Genomic DNA, 18,352 nt, shown 5'->3' with positions numbered 1-18,352 from the left:
ATTACAGTCATCTTTAAACAACATGAATTCTTAGTTAAAGATTGAGAAGATGTCATCATTTTCCAAGGACAACAGGATCAAATCTCTAGAAGATTTGATCATAAAGCTCAGACATGACCTTAAAGATATCAAAGCAGCATAAGAGCTCATAAAGAGCAAAGAGGTAGATATTCAAGCATTGAGGAAGCAAATGAAGCTACCTTCCACAGAACATCCTCAAGCTAAATAAGTTTCCAATACAGAAATGGAGAAATAATTTTTTTTTACTATAGTGGTTGAGTAGAATGCACAAATACAAAAGATGGAGCAGGGCATGGAAGTATTGTTGAAAGAAAAATAACACTCAGAAGTAGCAGGAGCATCTACATCAAGCACAGGTATAGTAGTAGAAACTTCATCAAATACCATAGATTCAAGTTCTATAGAAGAGATTACTAGAGCTATAGATGAATTTTCATCAGTTCAGGTTGAGAAAGAGAAATTTTCAGCAACATTAAGTCAAATAGAGGAGAATAAAATTAAAACTGACAAATTCCTAGTTGTCAGAAATGCAGAAAAAATACAAGCACATCCAATAGTTGGAGAAATATTAGGACCACTCCTTTATCATTCAGATGGTCGTAGAGGCTAAGAACAACATTTGTCATAATATAAATTCCAACATAAAAAAGATGTGGCCTTCAATTCATATCACTTTTGAGCAAGAAGAACTTATGCAAAGAGTCAAAACTGCAATACATAACACAAAGGGAGATTTGGAGCATACACTAGAAGAAGCACAAAAGGTCATCAAGTTGTTGAATTCTAAGACCAAGGAGGAACAATAAGACTTGAACATTCCACACAACACAACTACAATCATGGAGGTTAAGAGGGTATTAACAAAAGAATTTTATGATACAGTTGGAGAATAAATGCAAAGATCTTGAGGTGTAGAGCACGTGGTTCAATAGAAAATTCACACTATTGAAAGAAAAAGGTATATCTACTATGAGACATTCTAATGGAAAATTGATCCCATTCAAAAATTACCAAGAACAATTGTGCAATATGGGTGTTGATGCTTCCAAATTTGTAAAGGCCAAAGGAATTATTAGTGGAGAAGCATTCATATAGGGAACACAATTTGAATTGAATCTTCGACATGAAATTCACCACATTTTTGTCAATAAGCCAACTTTTGACACTTATACTAAGGTGGATGAAATGTTCAGAAATACGGTTGATTTTTTGTCCCGAGTGAAGAATGGTGGGACCCATTGCTGGAGTTGATCAAGTGAAGTGTAACTACAATACATAATTTTCAACATCATATGAACATCATTTGCAATAAAATAGATACAGTCATCACCACATTCCTACATAGCCTTAACAACGTAATAAATTTTTCCTTCTTCTATATCTAAAATACATGTGTGTGTAACATATATTATTTATAAATATATTTTATTTTGAACCCGATCTGAGATGTAATAGTTTTCTATAAATATTTAGAAATAAGACTTAGAAAAGGTTGGAATTTGTATGAAGAAAGAAGACCTTTTGATGTAACTACTTGTGCATGTACTTAAGTGATCAATTTCATTAATATATAAATTTTGTTCCAGGATTCATGTGCCAGGTAATTGGTGATGTCTCCTCTCATGTGAAATTGTTATTTTGCCAAGTTTCCATATGTTTTTCCATCTCTATTGTTTAAATAAGATTGAGGTCCAAATTTATTTAAATACACTGTGCTCTGGCTTATAAAAAATATTTATGTTGTCACTTTGATGTTCAATATAGAGTTCATCCTAGTGGGCTCTATACTTAATTGAATCTAAATCTTTTCATCCCATTCACTCCACACATGCTCTAAAGATCCAAAAGCTTTCCTACCTTTCCTTGTTACATTTGTTTTGTCATTTTTGTATTTGATCACCCCAACGCTCATTGACTCCATGCCCAATGGACTTTCCCTACAGTTTTCAACCAAATGTTTGGAAAAACTAAACTTGGAATTCAATAACTAGCCTAATATCTTAAAACAACAAATCTAAATAATATAGAGAGATCGCTCTTTGGAGTTGGAAGGGCTACATCCCAGCTTCCAAAGTGGTTTTGTAGTTACCTTTGGGTTTCTCTCCATAGTCTTTGGAAATTACGGAGTGGTAACATTCTGGCAACTTTGCTGGACACCTGAAAAAATTTAATTATAATTGTGTTTTTCACTAGTCATTTTTTCTTTCAAAGGTCAAAACATATTTCCATTGTGTGGATGTGAAATAAATGTTATTAAGGCTAGTTTTTCCACCCAAATTGTGTACAGATTTATATCTGTAAATAATATATTGAAGATCTGGCTCCTAAAAATATCTACATTAAAGCCCATCCAGATCCTAAACCACCTACAATAGTAGAAAATCTTGAGAAACTTGTGAGGAAAAAGAGTTTTATTGAGAGTCAAGCAAGCAATAATGCACTACCTAGAGTTAATTCCCACCCTAAAAGTTTCCTTACTATAGAGGATATTTAATTTGACTTACCTTTGGAGCATAAACGTTTTCATACCAAATCAAAAAGCTTTATTCCTGAGACAGGTTTTGATGAAGGTGTTATAAAACATTTTAACAAGCTTGAAGTTTTGGTGACTCAATTAAATCACGCTATGCAAAAAACTTTTACTTATCAATCAATTCACTCTTCTTCTTCTTTCGTCTCATCACCAGCCCCTTTAGTAGACTCTCTGAATAGCACCACCCCTATTTCATCTACCATCCCTACCACTACTACAGGAACTCAAAAAAGTATAATCCCACCTCCTTTAATACCCTGAATATCCACATCTAATGTAGTTTCATCTTCTTCTCATTCCCATTTGCCAGTCATGGGCGCTCGTTATGCCCCCTTGTTTTGCCTGGGCAACTTAAAGTTGTGCCATGAGATTATCAAAGATGAATGCATCAATTTGATGGAATAGGGCCAATTAGAGCACAACAACACATATACAGAATGAATGATTATTCAGATTTGCAATAATTTGATCAAGATGATGTGAAAATTAAATTATTTTCAGAAAGTTTGATAGGAGAAGTTAAGACATGGTTTAGGGCATTTCCAGTAGCTAGTATCGTAAATCTCACACAATTTTACCAAGTTTTCCCCACACGAAGGGAAATAAAGAAGAATCCTCTCCAAATCTTGGTTGAATATGAGATTATAAAGAGAGCCCATGGTGAAACAATCCAATACTACTGCATTAGATTCAGTAACATTTACAATTCTATTCCAATTGCAATATAGCCCCCTCCAGAACTAGGTTTGATCAAATTTCTAGATGGTTTTGATCCATATATGTCTTACCATCTAAGGGAGAGAAATACTTCTACCCTAGAGGAAATGCAAAGAAATGTCGAGTGTGGAAGCCAATTTGTTGGCAAAGACAGCTAGGTTCAAGGCTAAGAGAAGAGTTACTATTAAAGAAGAACCTTCTTCTTAGTACCTTGAGCCATAAGCACACACACCAATGAAATTCATGGCATTCACCCCTTTATTACATAAATACTCTGAAATTTGAGATTTGAGGACGTTGAGGCTATGTGCCTCAATATAGAAAGAAATTGGGGCTTCACGGTGGTCACCACTTTGTTTTGCAAAACTTCAAGCAATAGTTTTCTAGTTGTCACTAGGACCAATGAAGAAAAATGGTTCATATATATATACATACATGTATGTGTAAAAGGAGGGCCCAACAATAAGAGAGTGATGGAAAAATCTTGCTCCATTAGAATTGTGACATGTGGGCCCCATTGAGCTATCATAACCCTAAGCAGTTACATGAAACTTTGTGTGAAAAGGCCTGATGTAGACTAGTCGATATTAACCATTAGCCATAAAACATATGTGTGAAAGGAGATGCGAGTGCTAGTCTTATGGAAATGTTAGCATTGTAATATAGGCATTCTCCTTGTTGGAAACTCACTCACATGTCAGATCAGAGTGTAATAGGTCAATTCAGAGGTAAGAGGGCATTGGTATAGAAGAACTTGGAGTTGAAACAAAGGTCCGCTGATCAAAATCAAGAAGTTGAAGGAAAAGGATGTTTTTAGATAGTTTAAGCTATATATGTAGGTTCATAGAACAAAAAGGGTGTAGATGTATGCATGCACTTTCAAAAGAGGAAAACCGTGTATGGGTTAGAAAATCAAGGAAATTCAAGAGTAAATAATACCAAGGGATAATACCATGCTATTAGCCCATAATATTGAGTGAAGTAATGGTTATTTCATCCTGTACAAAGAATACCATAGTCTCTCAGCATTGTTTTGGTCTGAGGTATTGATGAAGTCCGAAAACTATATAACAAAGAGAATATCAAAGGGCCAAGTGTGAAAGTGAAAGGGTTTCTCAGGAACACTTCTATTTGAAGTATATTTTACATTGCAGGGGCTATGATTGTGATATGATCTGAAATATTTTGTGCACCTTGAGTTCAATGTTGGATTAGTATCATGGGACCTGAAATGACTTATCATTGAATGATCTGATATTGGTTGGGCTAGATATGATTTCTTACACATGTTTTATTCTTTAAATGTAATGATGTGGCTATGTATGAAGTATGGAATAACAACGAAGTTGTGAGTTAATATTTGCAGATCTATACATTGGTTCACCTCGGGAAAGGTGTATATACACGTAGGTTTGACTCTTCCAAGTAGCGTATGTAAAGGAAAAGCCTATTCTTCAGAAATGACTGATCTATCTGATTAATGTTGTTGTTTTACTACTGTCTGCCAATGAAAACATCTAAGATCTGAATGTAAAATTGAATGTATAAGGATTTTTGTGTCTTATTGATTGATTATTTAAGTGAGAAGGGTTATCTCCGCTCATTAGGTAAATCATGCTCAATTTACTCCAAGAATTAACATAAAAAAAAGCATCAACCAATAGGTAAATAATGAAAAAGGATTCTATGATCCTAGAAACTTCTTTAACGGACCATGTCTTTCATGCCATAATTTTGGGCATAAGGCTGCTCAATGTGTTGCTTACAAAACCATCATGACTAGAGAAGCACGAAATCAAAGGAGCGTAATAGGAATCAAGAAAAGTCCCTATAATAACTTTTCTCCTCTTGAAGATGAAACTGAATGTTCGTTTTGTAATAACTTTTGTCATGATGAATCTGAATGTAGGAGCAAATTTCGGCCAACTCCTCAAAAGGAGCAAACCTCATAAAATTCGAAGATATCGAGAAAGAAGGAATTTCAATAAGAAAGATGTGGCATAGCTCTATTTGTAGAAGGATAAGTGAATCAGTGGTACATCGACAACAGATGCTCCTAACACATGACAAATGATAAAGAGAAACTTCATTCATATAATGCTTTAGAAAAGGAAAATAATGTCTCCTTTGGAAATGACACGTCAGTTGTCATTAAAGGTCAAGGTTTTGTTTATTTGAAAGAAAAGGTCAAAGCTGGAAATGCCATGTATGTTGATGGTTTAAAAGATAACTTGTTGAGTCTCAGTAAAATGTGTGATCAAGGAAATGAAGTTGTGTTTCGATTAGACAGATGTGTGGTTCATGAGCTTGATACAGGAAAGACTGTAATCAAAGGACAAGAACTCCAAATAATCTATACATACTGAAAGGAGGATAAAAACAATGCTACCTAAGAGAAGCAGATGAAAAATGGTTATGGCATAGGAGATTGGGGCATCTAAGTTTTTCTCAAATAAGAAAAGCATGCAGACTCAAGGCAGTTCGTGATCTTCTAGATATCATCATACCGAAAAATACCATTTGCAAACCATGTCATGTCAGTAAGCAAACTAGAGTTCATTTCAATGAAAATGAAGGATCAGCTGGTAAGCCTCTTGAACTCATCCATACTGATTTGTGTGCACCAATAAGGAAAAAGTCACCTCATGGAGAAGAACACTTTATTTTATTCATTGATTTTTTTTTGAGATTGTGTTGGATAGGTCTAATAAAGCATAAAGATGAAGCATTTGAAAAGTTTAAAGCCTTCAAATATTTAGTTGAAAAGGAATCAGATTGAAAAATCAAATGTCTTAGATCTAATTGAGGGAGAGAATTCATATCAGATGAATTCTTTGATTTTTTTGAACAACATGTAATAAAAAGGAAGTTCTCTATTGCTAGAACTCCTTAACAAAGTGGTGTAGTAGAAATAATGAACAGAACCGTTCAACAAATGGCTCAAGCTATGCTTGATGAATCTGGGACTCCTGCCATCTTCTCGAGTGAAGCTGCATTTTCTACCATGACTATTCTCAACAAAGATAATGTTCAGTTAAATAGCGATCAAAATCCATATGAAGTTTGGTATGGTAAGCCTCCTACTGTAAAACACTTTATAGTTTTTGGAAGAAAATGTTTCATCAAAAGGACTGACAAACAACTTGGTATGTTGGAACCCAGAGTAGAAGAAGGAATTCTTCTTGGTTATCCATCCAGAAGTAAAGGATACAAATGTTACAATAAATGAATTTAGAAAATTGTTGTATGCATTGATGTAGTAATTGATGAAGCATGAGGAAATCTGGAACAAATAAATCAACAGAAGAATATGACAATGAGCAAGACAGTGAATTCTTTCCTGTATCAAATCAAAATGATATAGAGGAAGGAATGAATGAAGCACCAGAAGAAGATATAATAGACAGGGAAAAGACTCTATCCAGGTATGTTCAAAAGAATCATCCAGAATCTAAAATTCTAGGAGAAAAAGGGTTTGGAGTATAGACAAGAAGAACTGTTACAGGAACCTCAAGTTATATAGCATTACTATCCTCCATAGAACCACCGAATGTAAATGAAGCTAGCAAAGATGAATGTTGGGTTAAATTCATGGATGAAGAAATTGACCAAATTGAAAAGAATGATACTTGGGAATTAGTTCCTAGACCTCATGATAAAAATGTTACAGTAAAAAAATGGATATTTAAGAATAAGTTGAATGAAAATGGAAAGGGTTATTAGGAAAGAAATAATAGTTTGTAAAGTGTATGCTCCACAAGAAGTTATAGACTTTGAAAAAACCTTTGCACCTATTTCCATACTTGAATCCATAAGAATGTTTCTTGCTCTTTCTAGTTTTCGAAAATTCAAAGTATATAAAATGGATGTAAAATCAACTTTTCTTAACGAAGATTTAGAAGAATAAGTTTATATTTAGAAACCAGGAGGATTCATTGAAGGAAATGGTGAAAAAGTTGATTGCAAGCTCACAAGGGCTCTTTATGGACTAAAACAAGCTACAAGGGCTTGGTATTATTGCTTTGAAAAATATCTAGAACAACAAGTGTTCACAAAAGGATCTGCAGACAACAGCTTATACACCAAGACCAATAATGATAAACTACTAATTATTTTTGTTTATATTGACGACATCATCTTTGGAAGCAATGAAGAATCTATGAGTCTGAACTTTGCTTCGATTATGCAGCAGGTATTTGAAATGTCTTTACTTGGTGAACTTACATATTTTCTTGGTCTACAAGTTCAACAAAAAAATATGGTATTTTTATTTCAAAAACTAAATATCTTAAGAAGATTCTGAAGAAGTACGTAATGTAATATTCTAAACCAGTATGTACTCCAATGGTAACAATATGAAGTCCTAGTTCTAACATTGAATCACCTGCAATGAACCAACCAGCATATAGATCTATGATTGAAATTTTTCTTTATCTAACAAGTACTAGACCTTATATCATACATGCAATAGGAATTGTCAGAAGGTTCCAAGAAAATCCAAAGGAATCAAATCTTCAGGCTGTAAAAAGAATATTCAAATATCTTCAAGGAAATCAAGACCTTGTTCTATGTTATCCTAAAGATACATATCTTATTCTTCATGCATATAAAGATGTATATTGGGCAGGAAATGTTGATGATCAAAAAATCATTAGTGGAGGTGCATTCTACATGGGATCACGGTTAGTGTCTTGGTTCAGCAAGAAAAAAAGTTCAACTACCTTATCTATAGCACAAGCAGAATATGTGGTTGTTTCATCTTACTGCACACAACTACTTTGGATGATGCAAACATTGCAAGATATTCAAATCACATGCAATCCACCCATCTCCATTCTATGTGATAATACAAGTGCCATTAGAATTTCAAAAAATCTAGTCATGCACTCAAAGACAAAGACATACCAATTAAGTACCATTTTCTACGAGGATAAGTGCTTGAACAAAAGGTTAAATTGGAGTATGTTCCCTCTAAAGAACAGGTTGCTAATATATTCACCAAACCACTTCCTAGAGAAACATTTGAATATCTCAAACAAAATTTGGGAGTAGTTTCTGCATCATCCTATTGTTAAACCCAGTTTTTTAGAGGAAGGTTCCTATATGCCAGTTTCTTAAAGGATATTCACGTATCTACGCAAGTTTCTATGTCTATAGGAGCATATATGATTTTTTGATAGAAAAACAATATGTTAGACTCTAATATGGGTGCTCAGCCTATCATTGATGATTATTGTCTACTGATATGCTTTGTTCATTGATTTTAATCTAATTGATGAAGATGCCTTGACAAATGAGTTGTTGACAATGCAGAGATAGCACAGGTTCAGGGGTGCATTAGCCTTCACAAACTTCCGTTATTGTTGGCATTATGGTTACTGAACTTAGCTATGGTTTCAGATATTCATTGTTGTCCTTGATGGCAACTCACTCACAGGTCATCTCACAGTGTAACAGGTTAATTCATAGGTAACAGGGAATTGGTAGAGAAGAATAGGAAGTTCGAACAAAGGTCTACTGATTAGAATCAAGAAGTTGAAGGAAAAGGATGTTTTTAGATATTTTAAGATGTATACGTAGGATCACCTTATCAGAGAAGTGTATACATGTAGGTTCACAGAACAAAAATAGCATATACATATGCACATACTTTAACAAGAGGAAAAGCGCATATGGGCTGGAAAATCAAGGAAATTCAAGAGTAAAGAATACCATGGTATTAGCCCACAATATTGAATGGAGTAATGGTAATTTGATCTTGTACAAATAATATCATAGTATCTAAGTGTTTGTTTGGTCTAAGGTATTGACGATGGCCAAAATCTATGTAAGGAAGAGAAGATCAAAGGGCCAGGTGTGAAAGTGAAAGGATTTCTCAGGAATACTTCTATCTGAAGTATATTTTATGTTGCAAGGGCTATAATTGTCATATGATCCGAAATATTTTGTGCACTTTGAATTCAATGTTGGATCAGGATCATGAGACGGGAAATGACTTATCATTGAATGATATGATATTGGTTGAGCTAGATATGATTTCTTACACATGTTTTATTCTTTAAACATCATGATCTAGGTGTGTCTAAAGTCTCAAATAATTGTGAATCTGTGACTTGATATTTGCAGATCTATATGCTGGTTCGACTCAGTAAAGGCGCGAGTACACGTAGGTTCAACTCTTCCAAGTAGCGTATGAAAAGGAAAAGCATATTCCTCAGAAATCATTGATCTGTATTATTAGTGTTGTTGTTTTACTGATTTTTGTCAATGAAGTCTTCTTAGATCTGAATGTAAAACTGAGTGCATAAGGAGTTTTGTGTCTGATTGATAGATTTTTTAAGTGATAACGGTTGTCTCTTCTACTGACTGTCTAGAGCTTTGTAAATTGACAATAGATGTTCAGAATATTGTTGGTTGGTATAGACTTGATTCAGAAGTTCTATGTATCAGTAATTTTGAAGGTATACAGAGGTTTGGTTAACATAAGTAGTGTATACATGCAGGTTGGGTTTAGTAAAGTAGCATATACATTCTGGTGTATGATTTTTGAGGTTGCAGCTGGTTCTGAATGACGATGCAGGTTTTTGAGTTCAGCATAGTGTTCTAGTGATAGTGATCTGACTTTTTAGATTAACAAAATGTTGGTTGATGCAATTTGGGTTTTAAAGCTCTAATGAGTCTAGTATGAAAATTTGATGAAACAAAGCCTTCATATTGTGTTGTTCTGTACCAAGAGCATCCAATCTGAAAATTAATGAAACATGGTCCCTGGAAGAAGAGAGATGGTCATAGCCTTTTGTAGGTCAACGTCTACGTACTAGTAAACACATTAGCATTGGGTTTCCACCTTAAATATTGGTGTTCATGTGTGTTGTTTATCTGTGATGTTTTATTATCTTATTAATTCACATAATTACTATATAATAAGATACTGATGCATTGATAAAATATAAACACATGATAATTGACTAAATCATAAGTTATCTAGGTATACGCTAGTTTCCATAATCACATTTGCATAGACACGCAAGTTCACTTCACTGCAGTAACATATATAAATATGATTGGGAATTGAAAATTTATTGAATTGAAAATATTGATTCACCCCCCCTCAGTATTATTTCCAACAGGAAAAACTTGGCTCAGTGGAACCATACCATATGGCTCCAACTTTGATCCATCATGCCATCAAAACATTGAAAGAGTTTAGGTGAGCCTCTGAAAAAAAGTGCTAACCAAACATGATGTTAATGGGTGGACCCCATTGACCATTTGGGCCATCAAACTTGCAGGGGAGTTGTATGTGGGATTTTGTGGCCAAAAGCCAAGTCTAAATTATATGCAGCTTAGTGGATCCGTCATTCCTTTAAGCCTTGAGACCACTGAGCTCTCAAAAGATTTGAGGAGAGAGCAAGACCAAAAGAACTCGAGGAAGTATTACTTGTCCCATGGAGGACACACCAGGCTCATAGTCCTTCAGGCCAATAAGTTTACAAAAGAATTGAGGGAAAGCCTGATAGGCCCTCATCTAACAAGACATGTAAATGTGGATCATGTTTCATTTAACAACCTACTCCTTTGTCCTTTTCACATGACGAATAAATTTAACATCTTGAGTGACCCAATTTTCGATGGCATGGGTGCCCTGCATATCACATGTGGTGATGGTGTGGAAGTTTCATGTTGGAAATTCGGGGAGCATGTGTGTGCCATGTGGTGTTCTACAAATTACATGGCCTCTTTTGAAGGCCCAAACTTCGAAAGGGCATAAATTTATATCTGAGACATATATTGAGGTAAAATTTATATCATCAAAGAGCTCTCAAGAAGCTAAATGTAATGGTGGCTTTTATTCTAACATTTGGAGACCTTGACAGAAGAGGTTGTTGTAGCCCCATATTCATAACAGACCTTGGATATCGGGTCAAACTAGTAACACTCGCACAACGTGATATGGGTGAAAGCATGAAGATGGTCTACAGTGTTTGGCCAAATGTGAAGATGAAATTTCAAAATTTTACTCTTTTATCAAATTGAAACCCTCAGAATTCATATAAGCATTTTTAATTTTGATTTGGAGTAAAAATACAATTTTTGAAGAATTAAGTTGTTATTTTAATGATATTTTTTACAAAAAATATTAATGTCATATAATCTGTCAATTTTCCATTAAATGAAATTCTTGTCCTCGTAAATTTACGCACATCTTAAGAAGTATGCATGTATTCATGTAGCATAGATTAGTCTAAAATGTGTAATTTTTAATTTGTGTGTGTGTGTACCTCTCTCTCTCTCTCTCTCTCTCTCTCTCTCTCTCTCTCTCTCTCTCTCTCTCTCTCTATATATATATATATATATAGAGAGAGAGAGAGAGAGAGAGAACTAGATTATGCATATTAAAAATTTATTTTTCTATGCAAAATTATATTTTTTTATCATTTTTCAAATTAGGTGAATTAATATTTCAATTGCATTTTTCAGACACATGTGTTCATGTAATATTTTTTCTACTATTTAAACAAATACAAATACCAAGAGTACCCTTTTAAGGAGGACTCATAAATCAAGAGGCTCATATTTTTGGAACTTTGTTTGTTTTGTATATTTTATTTTTACTGATTTTTTATTCATCTCATGTGAAACTATCTAGAAAACTTTCAAGCATCATGTTTAAAAGAAATTAGATGAAAAATATCGTATGAATTTGAAAATTTTAAAATCATATGCCATTGGATATAGTATTCCTTCATGAATCAAACATGATCAACTTCGCCACTTGAGGACAAATTCAGCCTTAAGTATAACAGGGTATAAAATGGTGTTGTAGAGAAATCTGTAGAAAAGGTGTCGAATCTATTTTTTTAAGGACCTCAAGAGCTCAATCATGTGCTTAAGTGCTCAATCGAGTGCTAGAAACATATAATTCAAATCACTTGATGGCAATTATGAGAGAGCTATGGACCTAGGAGCTCAATCAAGATCCTGTTATCACGCCCAAAAAATAAACATTACAAATTTGAAATCTGCATGCATAGAAAAATAATAAAAAACATTAATTCATAGAAAAATAAGAGAATGGAAATTACATAAGAATTCACAACAAACATGGGAAATTGGAAATTGCGATCTTAAAAAGGAGAGAGAGTTCAAAGCAAAGAGGAATTGTGAGAAATAGCTAAAGAAGGGATTAGATAAATATGTCATATATTGAGAGAATAACAAGATTGTGCAATTCAAAAAATTCATGCAAATACATGTAATTTAAGTTGTCTCACTTATCATACGACCTGATCCATATTAGCATGTATTAATAAATATGATTCAAAACAAGAAAAAAAATGGAGAAAAATCACTTGGTGTGATTAATGGTTATCAATTAGAATCCTCTAAAACCACTTGAATTCATGCAAATTATGAACCACCTTATTGTAATGGTTTAGAATAACCCACAAAAACTAAGGATTTAATTTAACCAAAGAAAGCAATTACAATTCATGGAAATATTCCATATATTATTGACATGAATATTATTATTTTTACAATATAACACCTTCTTTACAATATATAATTTACAATGATTATTATGTAGGTTTTAACCCCATACAGTAATTACCTGAATATGAATTCTAAAACATATAAAATAAACAATGTGAGAGCATAACACATATACACAGAGATTTTCCCCTCGATCCCAAAACTGAGACTACTAGCTTGATTTTTCATTATGTTCCTTTCAATGTTACAATACATATTTATACATGCCAAGGCATCCAATACCATGGACAAAAAGCCATTGCATCCAAAACCATCGACTGAAAACAATTGCGTCTAAAACCATGTCCGAGAATCATGCACAAAACCATAGGTAGGTCTTCCCAACCTAACATAGGGTCCAAAACCAAAATTTTTCGGGGCATTACCTCAGATCCCATAGAGTGGGGTTACCTGCAACCCTCAAACCCCCTGTGACTCCCCTCGCTACACAAATGGTGGAACGAAGGGGGGGCTCTGCCCCCCTTCTAACCCCCTAGTTAACTATATAGGCTAGTTGTTGAAAGAATATAACACAACCGAACATATTATTTACAATAATAATGGTTATTCACAATAATAACCATGAATATTAACCACTTTATTATTATTGTTTTATGGTAATTTTAGTAGACATCCTAAACTCATTCAAATATTACCTTCTTTTTTTTCATTTGAAGTAGTTTTAAATGTTAAAGGATCATTGCAAATTTCTCAAATATCTATATATAGTTGATACCACAAGTGAAAAAATTCAACCCATTATTTCATCTTCCTTCTTTCCTTGGTTTCTCATTGTGCCCCCACTTTGTCTCATGCTCCTAACCATGTTTATAATTTTTAGGTTTTGTTTCTCTTTATTTAAATCTTGAGTTAACTATTAATTATTATGGTATGGAGCTTATGATCCTTACCTCAAGTATAAGACTTGCATTTTTGTTTTATATATATCAGTGCTTTAAGGGATTGTACATTTGTTGTTCACATGTTTTCTTAAAGACTTTATATAATACTCTAGAGTAGAAGGTAATACAGGTTAATTTATATTATTTTTGTTAATGGAAATAGTTACATAAATTATCCAACAAAGTACTTAGTTGGTACTCATAGTGATTTTTTTCTCCTTGCAATGATTTGATACCATACAAGTTGCTGAATGTTGTGGATTTTCTTTAGTATATGAAATAACTAGTTCAACTTTGCCATGTTGTTGCTTCATATCTTGAAAAGTATTTCATATTCACTAGGAATAATGTATAACCCATATCTAATAATTCCACTCTAACTATTGATCTACAATCTACAACCTTTAGTGTAGTGTGAGACTTATGTAGTGACAAATGAATATATGTAACTTGCATTCCACTAAAAAGTAATTCACAACATCTCAATAGTCGCTAATCCATTTGCTACAAATATCATAATACATAATGCTTATTGAACTTGAACCCTCTATTAGTTCTTAATAAATTAAAACCTAACCAACTTGAAATGTTTCACATAATTCCTTGATATATTTTTGACATATAATTCAATAGTTGTGTTCCTTTAAGTATTAAGTTTCAATATAACTCTTTATTGTTTTATTATTTTCTAAAGCTTAACTCCTAACTTAATGCAACTATTATCCATTATATTGTTAATATTTAAACTATATCCTATTATAAGATAATAGATTAAAAAGCATAGATTAGATTCAAGAAAAAATAATTGTTAATTAAAAACATCACTTCTCATGTATTATCTTGAAAGAAATAATCTTAGTAAATACCTTATTTTATTTACTAATATGAAAATCTTCAATGTGGTCCTGAAGATGAACCACACTGGTTGGTTCAAAATCTATCAACGATTTGTTCTACTATGTGATTTTCACCAAAAGATTTATTTTCATATATTATTTTATTCTTTTAAGTTTAATAAACCATCACAATTATTTCTTAAGCACTTGTTAATCATAATTTTATGAGAATGATCATTGATTGTTTGTAAAATTTAACATTTAAAATCATATTTAATAGTTAATTTTTATATTTGGACTCAATTAAAAATTAATAAAAGGTTAAAAGTAATATAGAGCCTGGTATCTAGGAAATGTTGCAGTATCTATAAATGAGCATAAATATTTAAATCTTGCTAAAATAATAATAAAAATTTAAAACTAATTAAAATAATAAAACGTAATATGTTATATTGTCATTTTGTTTTTGAGTGTTGTGAAATTTAACATTTAAAATCATATTTAACAATTAATTTGTATATGTCGACTCAATTAAAAATTAATAAAAGGTTAAAAGTAATATAGAGCCCAGTATCTAATATAGAGCCCTGTATGTGGGAGATGTTGTAGTATATCTAAATGAGCATAAATATTTAAATCTTTCTAAAAATCCTTCTAAAAATTTAAAACTAATTAAATAGCATAAATATTTAAATCTTGCTAAAATAATAAAAAATAAATAAAACTAATTAAAATAATAAAATTTAATTTGTTATATTGTAATTTTGATTTGGAGGGAAATGTAATGTTAAGTTAATAGTGGTAAATAAACAAGTCATTTTACAGTTTTTCTTTGGCAAGAACTAATAAATTAAGATGTGAAGTGATAAGTAAATTGCTTTCTCAGGGAGAAGAACTTGCATAAATTTAGGTAGGTAGTAAACTCTAATAAGTCTACACACTTATATTTTACTCCTACATAAGTGTTATGAAAAAACAAATAATGGTAGGAAGCAACGCCTGGTAAGTAAATGTATTTACGTCTTATTCTCATGCATTTTTTTATGCAAACATTTCTTAAATTGTGGTGGAAAGCAATTAATAGTAAATTTGTTATTTACTTGATCATAGGATGTTTTCAAGGATTTTATTTTTGGATAGTTTTACTACTCAAATGTCTAAAATTTATGCATGAGTAGTGCAACCATATCCATAAAATATGTAATAAAATTATCCACTTGGCATTATCTTGTGCAAAGGCTGGAATAAGACATACAAGTTATGGTTCAATCAAATGTTTGAAAATTAATTTTTATTAATAATATTGAAAAATAAATATTTATTTTTGAAAGTTAAACATTATAATTTGCATTTATCAATGCTAAACTAATAGCAATCAATAGATAAATTATTGTTAGATTCCTACCTCGGTAGATACTAGTAATGATTCCATAACCATATTTAAATTTAATTAATAAGAACATAAAAATGTAAGACTTAAAATAAAGTTACAATATAAAAAGATTCTTAATCATGGATATTCACCCCCACTTTACGATGGATACTATTAATGTCGAAATAGGTTTTGTTACAATACCATGAGCCAATAACATGGATTATCAATACCATATGTTCAAAAACCATAACTCATTTCATAATTAAAATTAAAACGTAAAATATTTTATACCTTAAATATATCATTGATCACACAAGTAATAATTCTAGATCATATAGATGGAGGGGAGAGAGAGAGAAAAGAAAGGAGAAGGGGGGACAGGGTAGAATGTGAGAGGGAGGGAGATAGTGAAAAAGTTGGAGAGAGAGAGAGAGAGAGAGAGAGAGAGAGAGAGAGAGAGAGAGCGAGGTGTGAGAGAGAGGAATGAAGAGAGAGAGGAGGGGAGGGTGAGAAGGAGAGAGGGAGGAGGAGAGAGAGGAAGTGAAGAATAATGATATAGAGAGATAGAGGTGTAGAGAGAGGGATTGACAAGGGAGAGATAGAGAGAGTGAGGGAGAGAGGAGAGGAGGGAAGACAAAGAGAAGGGGGAGAGAGAGAAGGAGGGAGATAATAACAGAGTTTGAGGGGAAGAGAGAGAGGGAAGAACAAAGACATAGAGATATAGAGGTGGAGATAGAAAGGGATTGAAAAGGGAGAGACGGAGGGAGGGAAAGTGAAAGAGGAGTGAAGGAGGGAAGATAGAGAGAAGGAGAGGAGAGAGATGTGGAGACAAAGGAAAGAGAGAGAGGGAGACACATAGATTGAGGGGGTATATAAGGGGAGAGAGAGAAGGATATACAGAGGGAGATAGTGATACAGTTGGAGAGAGAAAGAGAGGGAGAGATGGGGAGAGAGATAAAGAGAGGTGGGAAGGAAAGGGAGAGAGAGGAAGGAAAAGAGAGAGGAATTGAGAGAGATAAGGAGAGAGGGAGGGAAGAAAAAATACATAAATAATGAAAGGTGGAGCGAGAGTGAGGGAGAGAGGAGATTTGTAGGGAAGACAAAGAGAGAAGGGGAAGAGAGATAGAGAGAGAAGAGGAAGAGAGAGAGAGAGGGAAATAGAGTGAGAGATAGATAGATATGGAGAGATAGTGTGTATGTTTCCAGAGTGAGATAGAGATAAAAAAGGAGAGATGGAAGGGATATAAGGATACAGATGCAAGGGGGAGAAAGGGAAGAAGAGAGAGACAAAGATAGGGAGGGAGGGAGACATATATATAGATGGACAGAGGGAGAGAGAATGTGTGTGTTTTGTGGGATGATATAGAGAGACAAAGGAGGAAAGGTAGAACAATATATAAATATATATGGTGAGGGTGGAGAGAGAGAATGAGAGAGACACTACAAGGAATAAACCCTATAGCAGAGGTTTTTGTTGAATACCTTATAAAAATAGCCCAAAAATCTTCCTGTAGTAGAGGTCACTAGCAGTGTTGGGTAGGCAGATGTTTTAGCGGAAGTTTTTTAATGGTGTGTCTATAATACACTAACACATCAATGTGTTACTATAACTAGACACACTAGTGCTTAATAACATATGGTGGGTCGTGGAAGATTTATTTGTTATAAAAATAAAAAAATAATGGTGGCTAAGTACATAAGTCGCATCGGTGCTTATACTACTCAATAGCACCAGAAAAGGGTTAACTTTAAAAAAATATTGGTCATAAAATTCCTTTTTCCCATTCCAGTGATATACTCTGAAGATGCCCCCAGCATTAAACCTGTATACAAACGCCCTAGTGCATAAACAATATGGTACATCACTATGCGGTTTTAATTTAAAAGTAGTGTTGTGCTTCTTATATTATACGCACCGATGCCATTAATTGAAATGAAGGCCCCGATGCTTAATAGAAAATTGTGCATCATTGCATGGCTATTTCTTATACAAACAAAAACAATGGGGCACTACGTAGATAAGGTGCACTAGTGCATATACTATTCAATAACACCATACAAGGGTAAAATTTAAAAAATATGGCAGTCATAAAATTCATTTTCACCGTTTCGGTCTTATACTCACATAAAGCATCGATTCATTCCCTTTTTACAAAATCCTCAATGTATAAAAAGACATGGTGCACGATGGTAAGGTTTTTAATTTGAAAAAATCATTTCACTAATCATATAATAAGCATCACTTTCGTTAATAGAATTTTGTATGTCGTGGTGCTTAATATATAATGGTGCACCATTCGAGGGTTATTCTTTTGAAAGTAAACAATAACAATGGGCTAAGTAATTCTCGATCACTAGTGTGTATACTACTCAATAGCACTAGACTAGTGCTAAATTTTAAAAAATGTTAGCTGCAAAATTCATTTTCACCAGT

This window comes from Pinus tabuliformis, chromosome 2_2 (assembly GCF_031772625.1).
Source record: "Pinus tabuliformis cultivar Carrire ecotype Pingquan chromosome 2_2, CPIR1, whole genome shotgun sequence".
Taxonomy (NCBI): domain Eukaryota; kingdom Viridiplantae; phylum Streptophyta; class Pinopsida; order Pinales; family Pinaceae; genus Pinus; species Pinus tabuliformis.
This window is presented reverse-complemented; position numbering follows the sequence as displayed.